This window comes from Suncus etruscus, chromosome 14, assembly GCF_024139225.1.
Source record: "Suncus etruscus isolate mSunEtr1 chromosome 14, mSunEtr1.pri.cur, whole genome shotgun sequence".
NCBI classification, from domain to species: domain Eukaryota; kingdom Metazoa; phylum Chordata; class Mammalia; order Eulipotyphla; family Soricidae; genus Suncus; species Suncus etruscus.
In genome coordinates, this window is record NC_064861.1 from 85,912,371 (window position 1) to 85,930,001 (window position 17,631).

Below are 17,631 nucleotides of genomic sequence, written 5' to 3' on the forward strand. Positions count from 1 at the left end.
AATCCCAATCCGATTCAGATCAACTGTGAAGAGGTAGGTGTCTATACCCAGCACAAGCATGAGAGTTCAGAAAGTTCAGGAAAAGACCAATCAGCAGAATATTTGATCCCTAATCCAGTTGGCACCTGGAACTCACCAGGTTGACAGCGCCTAGAAGATGACCAACTAGAATTCCTGCATTGTAATTCAACAAATCATCCCAACACCTCAGTCAGCTATTTGATCACACCAGATGGGGCCTGTTCCAGACTCTCCATCTTCTCTGCTCCAAATCCATAGCCAGCACAGACAGTCCTGGGAACCCTACCCAATCCTACAATGTCTTTTCTTTCGCCATCTTGATGCCAATTAAGAGTAAAGTCAGTGAACTCTAGCCTTCTGGGAAGGCAGAATCTCAGCAACCCCTGTGCTATTTGTCAAGTCTAGTCAATGTACTCAGAAACGAAAGTGGTAAGGCTGGGGCCGGAGAGATAGCATGGAGGTAGGGTATTTGCCTTGTATCCAGATGGACGGTGGTTGGAATCCCGGCATCCCATATGGTCCCCCATGCCTGCCAGGGGCGATTTCTGAGCCCAGAGCCAGGAGTAACCCCTGAGTGATGCCGGGTGTGACCCAAAAAACAAAGCAAAACAAAACAAACTTAAAAAAAATAAAAAAGAAAGAGGTGAAGGCTGCCTTGACTCAGCATCCTGCAGCCAAAAGGGAGCATGAATGCCATGAAGAGGCCACATGATGGACATAAGGGGTGCTGGGCAGAACCAGGCACTAAACCATCACATGTACTCACACCCAGATCAGCACCAGGTACAAACCACCAACACAGTCCACATCCTCAACTGCATCACCAGCGTTACTCCCCCTCCCACCTCCAAGCACACCCAACACAGCACCAAACCTCATTATATCCACCTCCGCACACCAGCAACCTAGTGCAGGTTTCATCAGCCACATGACAGTTGCAGCCAACTCAGATAAGACAGCACCACACATACCCCACAGTCCACAGAATGATGATGGTAGCGTGTGGTGGATGAGGATCCTAATGAGAAGTGGTGGAAATTTCTGGAACAGAATCAGGCAGCTGCCAATCACTGCAGACAGAAGAGGAAGATCTGGGTGAAGTCACTGGGAATGAAAGCGGAAGAACTCACCCAGACAAACACATGACTTCAGATTGCAGTGATTATGTTGAAAAATGAAGTGACTCCACTAGAACAGTTGTTAACTATAAAGACTATCCAAGCACAGTTGTACAAAAAGAATCACAAGGACTTCTAAATCCAAATTGTAGTCCTTCCGCCAGCCCTGTCCCTGACTGTCTCCACAGCACGTTACCTATTGGAAGGGATATTTTTGACATAGTATGTTAAGTAATTTTATAATGCTTCTCAAGTAGTTTTTAATAGGAATAGTGATTTCTTAGTAATATGTGTGATTGCAAATTTAGTCACAGGCTGCAATTACAAGGTACGGAAGACTAGGCCCAAAGAGACAGCTGATTCCTGAAACCAGGCTAACCTTAATTGATTCCTGGAACCAGACTGTAAATCTTAAGAATACATTGAAGGGGCTGGAGAGATAGCATGGAGGTAAGGCGTTTGCCTTTCATGCAAGAGGTCATCGGTTCGAATCCCAGCGTCCCATATGGTCCCCCGTGCCTGCCAGGAGCAATTTCTGAGCATGGAGCCAGAAGTAACCCCTGAGCACTGCCGGGTGTGACCCAAAAACCACAAAAAAAAAAAAAAGAATACATTGAAGGGGACCCGGAGAGATAGCACAGCGGCATTTGCCTTGCAAGCAGCCGATCCAGGACCAAAGGTGGTTGGTTCGAATCCCGGTATCCCATATGGTCCCCCGTGCCTGCCAGGAGCTATTTCTGAGCAGACAGCCAGGAGTAACCCCTGAGCACCGCCAGGTGTGGCCCAACTCCCACCCCCCCCCAAAAAAAAAAAAAAAGAATACCTTGAAGGGAGGAGAAGGATGTGAAACCAAACTGACCATCCTACATTTCAACACAGGGACACCGTGATCCCCACAGATGGCAGATGGCCCTCAAAGATTAGGAATGAATAATTGCACACAGCCACTAAAAAAACAGACTAACACATGGATGGCACAATAGGTATAGAATAAGGGTAAAATCTAGTTTAATGCTATTCTCACTTCTTTCACTGGTTTGCTTGAAGTGTGAGATAGTAAACAAGGCTCAGGGGCCGGAGAGATAGCATGGAGGTAAGGCATTTGCCTTTCATGCAGAAGGTCATCTGTTCAAATCCCTGCATCCCATATAGTCCCCATGCCTGCCAGGAGCAATTTCTGAGCATGGGGCCAGGAATAACCTGAGCACTGCTGGGTGTGACCCAACAACCACAAAAAAAAAAAAAAAAAAAAAAAAACAAGGCTCCCTTCCCCTAATTGTTCCAATCACTATGCTGTCAAGGGAACAGGTTCTCCACCCTGTAGATTAGGAGACCACCTGAAGGGTCCAACCCATATCTCTGCATACCATCAGTTTAGGAGCTGGGGTTAGATGATGTCATGAAGGGGCTGAACAAAGAATTGTGCCAGGGGGCCGGGCGGTGGCGCTAAAGGTAAGGTGCCTGCCTTGCCTGCGCTAGCCTTGGATGGACCGCGGTTCGATCCCCCGGTGTCCCATATGGTGCCCCAAGCCAGGAGCAACTTCTGAGCACATAGCCAGGAGTAACCCCTGAGCGTTACAGGGTGTGGCCCAAAAAACAAACAAAAAAAAACAAAAAAAAAAAACTTTGTTGGGGGCCAGGCGGTGGCGCTGGAGGTAAGGTGCCTGCCTTGCCTGCGCTAGCCTAGGACGGACCGCGGTTCGATCCCCCGGAGTCCCATATGGTCCCCCAAGAAGCCAGGAGCAACTTCTGAGCGCATAGCCAGGAGTAACCCCTGAGCGTCACAGGGTGTGGCCCAAAAACCAAAAAAAAAAAAAAAAGAATTGTGCCTTTTCTGTAAAAAAAAAGTATTGGATAGTTTAAGCTGTATGAACCTATGAAATGCTTTGACCAGTGTGCTCAATATCATATGATCTCCCTTAAATGCTTGTGAACTTGGATGCTCGGGGTCTCAGTGCAGACCAAATTCCTGGCTTATGGTGACACCCCAGAGCTCTGGAAGGAAATAAACCTGCATTGCTGATTTACATCTCTGTCTGTGGTCTCTAACTAGGCAGTGGGCTCTCCCAGACCCTGGGCATCCCTGGACCCTGGGCTTTCCCCCGGGCCCTGAGCATTCCTGGACCTTGGGCCTTTGTTGGATCCTAGGCTTTCTTGATCCCTTTTAACATTACCCACTGTAGCATCCTCACTGTTTTCTCAGCAGTCAGCAAAGTGGTAGGAAGCGCCACACTCAGCCAGCTTTCCACCCATAGAGCAGAGTTGAATCTGAATCATTAAAACCCAGGACTCAGATTGCAAACCACAGTATCTAAAAGAAAAATAAGAAAGAATGTGTTAAGTCCTGTCTCCCTGGTGTCTTTTGGGTGGATGATCCTGAGTTCTGGACTTTTTTTTATTTATTTAAGTAACATGATCATAGTTGGGTTACAGTCACAAACAGAACACCCCCCTTCACCAGTGTAACATTCTCCCCACAACCCTTCCCATCCCCTGCCTTCGAGACAGGCATTCTACTACGGTTATTTGTTTTTAAGTTCAGTAAATTGTTTTTTTCTTAAAGGATAAGAATAAAAAAATATAGTAAAAGTGTGAAAGTGGCAATAGCCATTGTTTGCATAGGTCCAGAAAAATATGGGGAAAACGAAAAAAAATCCTTGGCCTTATTACAAGAAGGCCTCACCCCAGAAGTTTATTGGCATAAGACCGACTCTGGGTTCCAGGCATACCGGTCTGTCCAACCCAAGTCTTTTTTTGTGGTTCCGGTGAAACTTTTTCACACTTTAGCTATTGTTGGTATCAGGTTCTTATATTTAAAGATTCTGGATTCTATGCATTTCTTTCATCGATGTCAGGCTGATGTGGAGCATCCTCTAGCTTTAGCATACCATTAAATGCAGAGCGATCTGCCCTGCAAGCAGGCTGTTTCTGAGTTGTCTGGGTGTTGAGAGCACTCTTTGGAGTAAGTCATTGCCAAAGCAGTGGTAGGTCTTCCCTGGTAGAGGCTTGGATCCTGGTAATGTTATAGACAATTGTGATTGTTCCCATAGATGGTATTTATTGTTCAGGTGTGTGTGGGCGATGCCCATTCTTCTGAGGCCTAAGCCAAATCATTATGCCAATGTTCAGGGTATAAGGCCTAATTGCATTACCAAATTTGTGTTCCCATATCTATTAAATAAGAACTTGTTTGCTTATGTATTATTTTCCCATTTTAATGTGCCTATGCAAAAGAGAAGCAATGCCACAAGATATTGTTGGTGCATCTGGGGGCCGAAGAATAAAGTCCAACATTCCCCGTAACTTGGTTCAAACATGAAATCTATACAGAGATACTCTTCTACCAGTATTGCTTATAAAACAGATATCAAAGGGGGAAAATCAAACATTCAAATAACAAAACCAGTGGGCAGAAATTGTCACTATATGAGGATATTCGAAAAGAGTTATAGAAGTTAAGGGAATACATCTGAGATATAAAAAGGAGATACAGGTGTCTCTTTTATGTTTTAGAAATAGTCAAGAGGGAGGGTGTTGTTTCCGAGACACCACTTTAATCTGGGGTCTCCTTTAAATTGCTCCTTGCTGGAACCCACTTGCTGGGACCCTGAGCAGGTGTCCAGGAGTAACCCTGGGGACCGGGAGGAAGGAGAGAGAAGGCTGTGGGGGGCAGCCGAGGCTGCATCTTCCCCTTAGCTTGGCCAAAAAGCCTACAGCATGGAGCCATGTAGTCCACGTGTTGCCTGCTGAAACTTCAGACTCCACCCAAAAAATTACTGTGACAGATATGCAATCCACCTTGGCCAAAACAAAAATTATTAGTACAAAAAAATGGTTAAATGTGGAGTAATACCTAGGCTTTCCCCACTCTCAAGCCAGCTCCAGAGGGAGGCTTAGGGTGCGGGCTTTGAACTTCCGGCCTTCCGGCTCCCGGGAAGGATCTCCTTCCTTCCTGGGATCCAGGAGTCTCTGCCAGCATGGGTTTCAGCAGACCTCCGTTGTGCCAAAGGCCTTTTTAACCAGGCCTAGGGTCAGGGTGCGGGACTTGGGTCACCCCAGCACCCCTCTACCTCCTTCCTCCGGAGCTCCAGGGCTTCCTCTGGGCCACATGCCTGACAGTTATATCTTTTACTAAATATTCTCTTACATAGTGACGATATTTCCTACTTTTTATCTTCTTTTCTCTTTGTGAACTGATAAATAAGGAATTTGGTGAAAGATTCCCTCAGTTTATCGCTTATGTATGAACGAAGTCACAGGGATTGTTGGACTTGTTCTTGCAGCCCACATATGTACCAATAAAGCCACGTGGCATTATTCCTTGTTTGCATAAGCACATTAAAATGGTGAAATTCTATATATACAAATAAGTTCTTATTTAATAGAGATGGGAACACACAAAACTTGTAGTGCAATTGGACCTTACACCCTGAACATTGACATAATGACCTGGCGCAGGCCTCAGAAGAATGGACATTCTCCATTCACCCCTGAACTAGGGAAGCCACCTATGAAATATCCAACATTGTCTATAACATCACCCGGAAGCAATTCTCTACCAGGGAAGACCCTACTGCTTCTCTAACATCAACCTACTCAAAAGAGACTTCCCTTAACACTGAGAAGACTTAACAACAATAATGTCCTGCTTACTGGACAGGGCTCTTTGCATTGCCCTTTAATTGTGAGGTGAAACTAGAGGACACTCGACACCAGCCTGACTTCAATGTAGAATATGCAGATTCCAGGATCTTTTGCCAACAACAGAGACTGTTTGAAAAATAAAACTGTATTGGCATGGGCCCGGAGATATAGCACAGCAGCGTTTGCCTTGCAAGCAGCCGATCCAGGACCAAAGGTGGTTGGTTCGAATCCCAGTGTCCCATATGGTCCCCCATGCCTGCCAGGAGCTATTTCTGAGCAGACAGCCAGGAGTAACCCCTGAGCACCGCCGTGTGTGGCCCAAAAACCAAAACAAAAAAAAAACTATATTGGCACTACAGACAAGGACTTGGATTAGACAAACTAATTTGCCAGAGCCTAGAGCTGGTCTTATGCCAAGAAACTTCAGGGGTAGGGTCCTTTTCATGTCACCCATATTTTGGTGGGCCTATGCAAACAATAATTGCCACTCTAACACCATTTTTACTTTGCTCCTTTGACTCTAAACCTTAAATAAAAAAAAAAACCTACTTAAACTTTTGAGGTTAACATAAACTAATATGCATATGCATGGAAATGTAAAACTACTATGCCTTCAATATTTAAGGAGTTACACAAATATCATGGCTTTAAATTGCTTTGTGTACCACTAAGAAATGTTATAATGTACATCTGGAGACTTGAGTAATTGTACATGGGTTCTGCTTTATTTCTTCTTAATGTTCCTTGACTGTAAGTTCAAAATTAAGGTGTCAGCAACGGGATTTCTGCTGCGAACTCTGTTTATTGGTGATTGTCCTTCCATGTAACTTTACCTTATCCTCTTTCTTTGCATCATTGTTCTCATAATTAAACATAAAAAAAATTTTTTTAATAAAATAAAAAAGTATAATTCTAACCGAAAAAAATAAATAAATGTGAGGTAATAGGAGGTGGGAGTGATGGAGTAAAGGAATAAAATGAGCTCCTGGGCGGCTTTCAGATTATGACAAACAGATTAAACACAATGATATCCAAATATGTGTCAATATGTTCCGGGCAGGTTTAGTAAGAAAACTTGCCTGGGACTTTTTGAAGCCAGAACCTATTGTGCTGCTATTCCCCATGCTGGCAGAACCTCCTGGCTTCTAGGAAGGAAAGAGATCCTTCAAGAGCTGAAAGGCTGGAAGGTCAAAGTCCCCACCCAATCCCTCCCTCTGGAGCCAGGAGGGAAATGGGGAAAGCCTAGGGTAACCTATAAGCTCCTCCAAGGGACCCACCTCGCTGGTGTGCCCAGGCATGTGGCCCAGGGGAAGCCCTGGAGTTCCGGAGGAAGAAGGTAGAGGGGTGCTGGGGTGACCCATGTCCCGTACCCCTTTCTAGGCCTGATTAAGAAGGCCTTTGGCATGGTGGAGGGCTGCCAAACCCTATGCTGGCAGAACCTCCCGGTTCCCAGGAAGGAAAGAGTTCCTTCAAAAGCTGAAAGGCCCTGAGTTCTGGACTTAACAAGTGAGAGAGAGAGAGATGTCAGAAAGAGAGATGTCTGCCCCATAGGCAGGAAGGGGGAGGGCAGGAAGAAAACTAGGACATTGGTGAAAAAAAACTGAGACATTGGTGCTGGGAAATGTGCACTGGTGAAGGGTTGGATGTTGGACATTGTATGACTGAAACTCAATAATGAACAACTTTGTAATTCTTTATTTCATGGTGATTCTATTAAAATTTTTTATTTTTATTTTTTAATTTTAAACCCAGGGCTCATACCTTGCTTCCAAGAAGTGCTATATCCTTTCTTTACTTTTTTTTGGGGGGGGGGGTTGGTTTTGGTTTTGTGGCCACACCAGTAGTGGTCAGGGGTCACTCTTGGCTCTACACTCAGGAGTCATTCCTGGAGATGCTCAAGGGACCATATGGAATGTCAGGGATAGAACCTGGGTCAGCTGCATGCAAGACAAAAGCCCTACCCACTGTGATTTCACTCCAGCCCCACATCCTTTCTTTTAAGGGCACTTTTAGAATTAACTCAGATCTGGAAGACCCTCCGACCCTTCAAAGACTGGCTTTCAACTTTAGAGTCATGATGGAAATGTTGTCTTTTATACTTAATTTTTTTTTTTTTTTTTGGTTTTTGGGCCACACCCGTTTGACGCTCAAGGGTTACTCCTGGCTATGTGCTCAGAAATCGCCCCTTGCTTGGGGGGACCATATGGGACGCCGGGGGATCGAACCGCGGTCCTTCCTTGGCTAGCGCTTGCAAGGCAGACACCTTACCTCCAGCGCCACCTACCCGGCCCTATACTTAATTTTTTAAGCCAAAAATGGATTGGGGTGAGTTATATAATTGATATTTATCAGCTAGGGAAATGCTTTGATGCTTTTTTCTAATTTTCCTATACCATAGGCTTGTTTATAAACAGAAATCTTTCTATATATAGCCTTGGTTTCATTCTTATCAGTTCAACCCTTCACCTATAACACTGAATCTTGTTTATGATTTTATGTAAATATGTACCTAAAATATTATTGTCAACAATATGTAAGCCACTATGATCAAAATAAAAATTATATTAAAAAAATAACAAACAATATATATACATATATTTATATATTGGTTTTTTGTTTTTGGGTCACACCCAGCCGCACTCAGGGGTTACTCCTGGCTCTACACTCAGAAATCGCTCCTGGCAGGCTCGGGGGACCATACGGGATGCCGGGATTTGAACCACCGTCCTTCTGCATGCAAGGCAAACGCCTTACCTCCACGCTATCTCTCCATCCCCAACAAACAATGTTTTTAAACCACAAAACATTAAATACTAATAAAGAAACAGTTTCATATATAAAAATAAACTCTCTTGGGGCCGGGCGGTGGCACAAGAGGTAAGGTGCCTGTCTTGCCTGCGCTAGCCTTGGACGGACCGCGGTTCGATCCCCTGGTGTCCCATATGGTCCCCCAAGCCAGGAGCAACTTCTGAGCGCATAGCCAGGAGTAACTCCTGAGCGTCAACAGGTGTGGCCCAAAAACCAAAAAAAAAAAAAAAAAAAAACTCTCGAGTCTGAAGAGAATACAGTTGTAAGGCATTGGCCTTGTACGCAGCTGGTTCAGGATTGATCCCTGACTGTATACGGTCCCCTGTGCCCCACCAGGAGTAATTTCTGAGCTCAGAGCTAAGGTGTAATGCCTGGTCAACTCTGGGTGTGGGCCTCCTCTAACTCTTTAAGGTAAGCCAACATCACCCATGTCTCATACTAGATCCCTGTTCCTATATCTGTCTGTGCCTTCCTCTTCCTCTTCCTCTTCCTCTTCCTCTTCCTCTTCCTCTTCTTCTCTCTCTCTCTCTCTCTCTCTCTCTCTCTCTCTCTCTCTCTCTCTCTGTGTGTGTCTCCCCTGCCCCTTACATCTCTGCCCTCATCTCTACAGGGATCCATTTTCTGTTTCTTAACTTTTCCCTGTCTCTCATTTTCTTTGTTTCTTTTTCTAGTAACTTTATTTTTTCTTTTTCATTATAAATCTTCAAAACTGGTGTCCATTTAGCTTGTTCTGTACCTTAAATAGGACCTTAACTCATCCTCAGGAATACTTTAATCAATGTTTTTAATTTCATAGCTAATTCCTAGTTGAAAAGCTAGATTCCCAAAGCCCAGTTGTTTCCCAAACTATATAGAAACTATCTCCTAACTGAATTGAGCATTAGCTTTCCTAATTAAAATTTAAGGTCTACTGCGGTGGTTCTAATCCCGACATCCCATATGGTCCCCCATGCCTGCCAGGAGTTATTTCTGAGAAAAGAGCAGGAGTAACCCCTGAGCACTGCCAGATGTGACCCAAAAAAAATTTTTTTAATTTAAAGTCTATTTTTGGACTCCTAATTAATCCTACAAGAAATTCTTCAAGTGCTAGGTAACCACAGGGGCAAGCAGATCCCATATTGGACAGTCCAGCTCCAGGCTGCTGTATGACCTTGAGTATAACTCTCACCATATCTGAGTTTCACTGTCTTCATCTACAGTGATGCATAGACCCCACCATCCATGCACAGTGAGGGTGAAAGGAGCTACTCTGTGTGAAGGACTTGCCTCTGCCCATCAGGGGTGCTAGGGTTAGAGAGGAACCCCAGTGCAGAGTCAGCTCACACAGCAGAGCTAAAACAGGAGTTGAGGTCAGGAAAGACCATAATGGGGCCTCTCTCGGGTCAGAAAAGTGCAGGTTGTACCCCTAGAAGAAATCAGGAGTGTAGATCCTCTTCTGGGTTCAGCAGGGAGTTACTTAACATTGAAAGAAGAGTCTCCCTCTTCTTACTGCTCCCCTCTAAAAAGCACTTTTCTGGGCTAGAACAATAGTACAGCAGTAAAGCATTTGCCTTGCATGCTGTCAACACAGGATGGGCCCCGGTTCAAATCCCAATATCCCATATGGTCTCCCAAGCCTTCTAGGAGTGACTTCTGAGCGAAGAGCCAGGTGTAACCCCTGAGCGCCACTGGGTGTAACCATAAATAAATAAATAAATAAATAAATAAATAAATAAATAAATAATAAAATTTAAAACTCTCTTTGCACCTAGTTTTGTCTCTCCATACCTAGCTGTGCTCAGAGCTTACTCCTGGCTCTGAGGTCAGGGATCCCTCCTGGTGAATCCAGACTGGAATCTGGGTTCCCCACATGTGAAGCAAGTGCCCTACCTGCTTTCCTACTACTCTGGCCCTTGGCCCTTGACTAGATTTTTTTTTTTTTTGGTCACACCTGCCATCACGATGGTCTAAAGGAAGCTTATCAGAAGGCACCCTGAGAGGCCCCCTTTAGCATAGATGGCTAACCAGACTTCCTTGATAGTAAGGGTGGTATTTCTCAAGCATAGTTACAAATATTTATTTGGCCTAAATATAAATTGCCCTTCTGCTGTACTAAGTATGTATATATTTGAGCATTTACCTCCAAATAGAAGAATTAATGCAGGCAAATATAGCCTTGATTAAATTCCTCCTTACCTAGAAAACTCAGCACCAAGAGATACATAAAAACAACTTTAATCCTAATAGTCTTTTTTTAAATCCCTGTAAGCTTTAAGCAGATTGATCTCTCATGGAAACTATTATGCTGAGTGAAATGAGTCAGAAGGAGAGAAAAAGACACAGAATAGTCTCACTGATCCTTAAGATTTAAGAAAAATAAAAGACAGTATGGTAATAATATCCAGAGATAATAGAGATAAGGGCTGAAAAGACCCTGCCCATGATATGAAGCTTACCATAAAGAGGAGGGAACACAGTTGGAGAAATAACTACACAAACAACTACAACTACATGACAATGACAGTGAGAGAGAGAAATAGAATGTCTTGAAGACAGACAGGAGGTGGAGAAGGGAGATGGGGAACATTGGTGGTGAGAAAGTTATGCTGGTAAAGAGGGGTGTACATTATATGACTTGAAATTCAACTACAAATATTTTTGTAGCTGTTTAAATAATTTCTTTAATTTTGTGAAATTTGTTGTCATATCTCACAATAGGTGAGATGTCAGACAAATCATTGTCTGAAGCTTTACTCAGCTATTTGTGCAACTAACTAGAAACTAGCTGACTATTCTGTAGTTATTTTTGTTTATTGCATTTATGTGGCTTCTATGCTTTTATGTTCTTTCTTGTTTTCTTTTGGGACCACACCCAGCTGTGCTCAGGTGTTATTCATGGCTCCTGGCAACTTCTGCTCCTGGCAGTTCTCACAGGACCATAATGGGATGCCAGAGATTAAAGATGTATCAGTCACATGCAAGAAAAGCCTCCAACCCTCTGTACTATCATTCTGGCTTCCAAGGTGGTGGCTCCTGTTACAAGTCAGCTCCTGAAGAGGTTGACTGATGGAGGGATAGAGGATGAGGCCTTTCTCTTCCAGCTCGAAACACGCGTCTGCCACCCTGTCTAGCCGATGGTTCTGAGGTGAAACGGAGGGTAAACAGCTCGCAGACAGTCAGGCTCGTGGAAATATTAGCTTTATTCGGTGGACAAGACTGAAGTCCCAAGACTCAGCCTCAGTTCCAGCCAAAAAGGCCCCGGCCTTCCACAGACCCTTGTTTTTATCCCCCAGAGTCAGGTACCACCCAATGGTGGGATCAGATACCAACCAATGGTGGAAGCAGAATCAGGTACTAACCTAGGGTGGGGGCAGAATGCCAGGTCACACCCTAGGGGAGGGCACAATCACCAATCAGTTTAGGGTGAGTAACATAGTAATCCCCTAAAATATTTACATACACAACAGGCTCCTATGATGATTTTTCATCTAAGTTGGTGCATTCCTACTGGGATGTCAGTATTGATAAAATTGGGCCATACACTCCAGGTCTTCAAGGATCTGTGGAGCTGAACCAGTGAACTGACATGCAGTGACTGTGGGTCATGAGCATGGCTCCAGAGCTTCTGGAAATATGGCAGCTCAAGAGCTGAGGTTGCTGGCCCTGACACCAAAAAGCTCCCAGCCCCCAAACAAGCATACCTAAAGTGTTGGACAGTTAGGTGTCTCTTCAGAAATGAGTGGGAAAGCAGCGAAGTTCAGCCATTAGTGAGACACCAATTGTGAGGAGTGTATGTAGCTGCCAAGGCTTCAGCAGGGCAGGAGATTTGCCCCACCTCCCGCCCCAGATATCCCAGAGTGATCAGCTTCCAGACTAGTATATCTATGAGTTTCCTCTGCTTGACTTGCCTCTTTTTCTAGAGTTAAATAAGTCTGAATGGTGGGCAAACATAACAGTAGCTGTGGGTTGTGGGCCAACACAATTATCTTTTTTAAAATATTTAAATAATGGGACCCCTGAAATCGACTCAGTGGGAAAAAGTGCCTGTCCTGTAAATGTAAAGCCAAGAGCTGGATCCCTGGTGCTCCCATATGATCTACACATGTTCCCTGCAACTCTCTTCTGTTGGACCCATTGCACCACAACAGAGTATGCAATCTCCACCATGCAGCTGGGCGTGTTTGAGTACCACAGCCAAGTGTACAATTTTTTGGTTATTTTTTGGGTGGGTCACACCCAGCAGTGCTTAGGGGTTACTCCTGGATCCATGCTCAGAAATCGCTCCTGGCAGGCTCAGGGAACCATATGGGATGCCAGGATTCGAACCACCGACCTTCTTCATGCAAGGCAAATGCACTACCTCCATGCTATCTCTCTGGCCCCAAGTGTACAAATTTCTGCTGTCATCATTGCAAAAAACACTGCCAAGGTCAGGGAATGGGAAAATTTTTTAGTTAAGAACTAAAAAAAAAAAAAAAAAAACACTTGGGTCCAGAATGATAGTACAGTGGATAGGGTATTTGCCTATTTGCCAACCTGGGTTTGATACCTGGCATCCCATAAGGTCACCAGAGCCTGCCAGGAGTGATTTCTGAGTGTAGAGCCAGGAGTAACCTATGAGTACTGCCATTATGGACCAAAAATAAATAAAAAAAAAAGAACTAAAATAATGTAGGGATGAAGAAATAGGACAGTGGGGAGGGTGTTTATCTTGCATGCAGCCAACATGAGTTCAATACTTGGCATTCCATATGGTCCTCTGTGCCTGCCAGTTTTTTGAGCGTGGACCCAGAAATAAGCCCTGAGTTCTGCTGGTTGTACCCCCCCAAAAAAAGAACTAAAAAATTATACTAAGAAAAATCATATATTTACATATACAGCTACCATTACTAGGATTCTTTACTCCTTGTGTATATCCTGATTTCCATAGGATATTCTTTTACTAAAAGGGATTTCCTTTAATATTTCATATGGTGCAGATCCAGTGATAAATTTGTGAACTTTGATCATGCCTGGTCATGCTAGGGATTATGGGGTCAACAGCATATTTGGAAACATCTTTATGTGTGTTTTTTGCAAGGTGTTTATTTCTGAATATCGATTTCTAGGTTGATCGATTTCTTATTTCAATACTTTAACATGTGACTCCACTTAAGCCAAACTAAACTATCTCTCACAAGAAATCAATTATTGGTTGACTATATTCTTATTTTTTTATATATATATGTCTTCTTCCCTTTGCATTCTTTGTAAGATTTTTCTTTTTTGTCATCATTTTTTTTTGTTTTGTTTTGGGGTTGGTTTTTTTTTTTTTTGTATTTTGGTTTTTGTTTTTTGTTTTTTTTTTTGGTTTGGGGGTCACACCCAGCAGCGCTCAGGGGTTACTCCTGACTCTACGCTCAGAAATCGCTCCTGGCAAGCTCAAGGAATCATGTGGGATGTCGGGATTTGAACCACCGTCCTTCTGCATGCAAGGCAAATGCCCTACCTCCATGCTATCTCTGGCCCCTTTTGCCATCAGTTTTAAGCAACTTCATTATACTAGATCTAGTTTTTTTTTTTTTTTTTGGTTTTTGGGCCACACCCGGTAACGTTCAGGGGTTACTCCTGGCTATGTGCTCAGAAGTTGCTCCTGGCTTGAGGGACCATATGGGACACCGGGGGATTGAACCGCGGTCCGTCCAAGGCTAGCGCAGGCAAGGCAGGCACCTTACCTTTAACGCCACCGCCCGGCCCCTAGTTTTTTTTTTGGTTTTTTTTTTTTTTTTGGTTTTTTTTTTTGGTTTTTGGTTTTTGAGCCACACCCAGTGACGCTCAGGGGTTACTCCTGGCTATGAGTTCAGAAATCACACCTGGCTTGGGGGACCATATGGGACGCCGGTGGATCGAACCTAGGTCTGTCCTATGCTAGTGCAGGCAAGGCAGGCACCTTACCTCTAGCGCCACCATGTCAGCCCCTATACTAGATCTTTAGGTCATTTTTTTTCTTTTTTTTTTTTTTTTTTTTTTGGTTTTTGGGTCACACCCGGCGTTGCTCAGGGGTTACTCCTGGCTGTCTGCTCAGAAATAGCTCCTGGCAGGCACGGGGGACCATATGGGACACCGTGATTCGAACCAACCACCTTTGGTCCTGGATCGGCTGCTTGCAAGGCAAACACCACTGAGCTATCTCTCCGGGCCCCTTTTTTTTTTTTTTTTTTACATATTTGTGCCTGTAATTTGGAGAGATTCTTGGGTCTATTTGTCTATACTTTTTGCCAATTGTGATCCAATGGGTATTTTTCCAGCCATTGACTTTTCATATTTTTTCTGTCCTCATTTCACTCTCCTTCTTTTAAAGACTCCAATTAGTAAACCAGTTGTTCTGCAGCTCAATTTTTTCAATTGTTGTTATTATCCTTTCTCTGTGCATCTTTTTGAATAGCTTCTGTTGCTTATTATTTCCAATTCATTGGCCTTTTCTTCTATAATGTTTAGTCAACCTGATTCCCAACCCAGTTGCTTATTTTCATCTAGCATAGGTTGTTTTGGTTTTGGTTTTGTTATGGTTTTTGGGGTCACAACCGGCACTGCTTAGGGGTTACTCCTGGCTCTATGCTCAGAAATCGCTCCTGGCAGGCTCAGGCAACCATATTGGATGCTGGAATTTGAACCACCGACCTTCTGCATGAAAGGCAAACCCCTACCTCCATGCTATCTCTCTGGCCCCACTAGGTTTGTTTTTGTTTTTTGTTTTTTAAGTTTTTGGGTCACACCTGAAAATGCTCAGGGATCACTCCTAAATCTACATTCAGGAATCACTCCTGGCAGTACTCAGGGGACCATATGGGATTTTTTTTTTCATATCTTCCACTTCTCTTCTTTTTTTTTTTTTTTTTTTTGGTTTTTGGGCCACACCCGGTAACGCTCAGGGGTTACTCCTGGCTATGCGCTCAGAAGTTGCTCCTGGCTTGGGGGACCATATGGGACGCCGGGGGATCGAACTGCGGTCCGGTCCGTCCAAGGCTAGTGCAGGCAAGGCAGGCACCTTACCTCTAGCGCCACCGCCCGGCCCCCCACTTCTCTTCTTATCTCTTTCAAAACCCAGGGCCAGGGAGATAGTAAGGGTAGGATGCTTACTTTGCATACCAATGCAGACCAATAAACCTGGCTGACCCAGGTTCCATCCCCAGCACCACATATGGTCCTCCAAGATCCTCTGGGAGTGATCCCTAAGCACAACCAGAACAAAAACAAGGGCCAGAGCAATAGTACAGCAGGTAGAGAATTTGCCTTGCATGCAGCCAACCTATCTCCAGCATATTATATGGACCCCTGAGCACTACCAGGAGTGATTCCTGAGTGCAGAACCAGGGATAGCACCTGAGCATCACCGGGTGTGGCCAAAATAAGCCACCACTGAAGATCCTGACTTAGGGAATGGGCACCCCTGGGTTATTCCTACTGCTTGCATGGGAATGAGTAAGAGTAAGGCTTTATCTGAGTCAGAATATGAAAGCTACTATCCCAGACTCACCCTGTGCTATTCTGCTGGGGAGTAGAGACTGACCATCCTGACCTCCTGGATTCTGTGGCTAAACCTGAATTTACCTGACCTGGGAGATGCACCACCATAGACTTTCCTGACCTCAGGTCCTGGCTCCTGCTCTGCCATATGAACTGGTCTGGATCTCAGGTAGATCCTCAGTCCAGCCCTAAGAATCATTGCTGGGGGTGTGGAAAGGGTTCATACTTCTCCTTCTTGAGGGTAATTCTTTTTTTTTTGTTTTGTTTTGTTTTTGTTTGTTTTTGGGCCACACCCGTTTGACGCTCAGGGGTTACTCCTGGCTATGTGCTCAGAAATCGCCCCTGGCTTGGGGGGACCATATGGGACGCCGGGGGATCGAACCGCGGTCCTTCCTTGGCTAGCGCTTGCAAGGCAGACACCTTACCTCCAGCGCCACCTACCCGGCCCCGAGGGTAATTCTTGTTACCCCACTTCTTCTTTGAAAATAGAAGCACAGAGAGGTGAAGACCTTGCCCAAAGTCACAAAGCAATCTTGAGATGGAAGCAGGTATGCAACCCAGATTGACTCATTCCAGAGCCTCAATATATGAAAGCAGGTAACAGCAGAAAGTGATTGCAATGAAGGAAATTGCCAAGTAAGGGGCCAGAGTGACAGCACAGTGGCTTTTTTGTTTGTTGTTTGTTTTTTGTTTTTGGGTCACACCTGGCAGCGCTCAGGAGTTACTCCTGGCTCTACACTCAGAAATCGCTCCTGACAGGCTTGGGGGACCATAAGGGATGCCAGGATTCTAACCACAGTCCTTCTGCATGCAAGGCAAAATGCCTTACCTCCATGCTATATCTCCAGCCACAGCACAGTGGCTTTTTGACAGCACAAGGCTTTTGCCTTACATGCTGCTGACCTAGTTTTGATCCTCAGCATCCTATATGGTCCTTTGACCCCCAGGACTGCCAGCAACAATTCCTGACTGCAGAGCTAGGATTGACCATTGGGTTGGCAGCAAAAACAATCACCAGGTAAATATAAACTCATAACATTTTTAATGATTTTTATTGTGACCAAAGTGAATTACAAATCTTTCACAGTAACATTAATATTTAAGGTACATACATGGTAACAATAAATCAGGGATATTCCCACCACCAGTGCTGTCCTCCCTCCACCCCTATTCCCAGCATGCATCCCATATCTCCCTCTCTTGCCCCCCTCCCCGTCTGTTAGTGTTAACTGCTCCTGTGTATAGCTTGTGTATCGCTTGTTCTAGATTGGGTATCAGTTCTGTTGACAATGACTTTGGGTTTGGTGCTGAAGTCTGATCATTTTTTATTTCTACTCAATGTTCATATGAATGTTTGGTCTTGGTACCCTCCATTTTTATCCCCCTCAATTCATGAGGTAGAACTTTTTTGCTTTCTTTTGGGTCACCAGCAGTACACCAGAGTACTTCTGGCTCTATGCTCAAAGGTCTCTCTTGAAAGTGCTCTCTGATCCATATCTAGTGCTGGGGATTGAACTGAGGTCAAGTACATACAAAGCAAAAGTTCAACCTTGGA

The 17,631-nt window shown here is 44.5% G+C and overlaps 1 pseudogene; it reads left to right on the top strand.

Annotated features, from left to right (window-relative positions):
• Positions 1–429: 429 nt before the first annotated feature.
• LOC126028543 (cyclic AMP-responsive element-binding protein 5-like) lies at positions 430–3,419 on the top strand (annotated as a pseudogene).
• Positions 3,420–17,631: the final 14,212 nt, after the last annotated feature.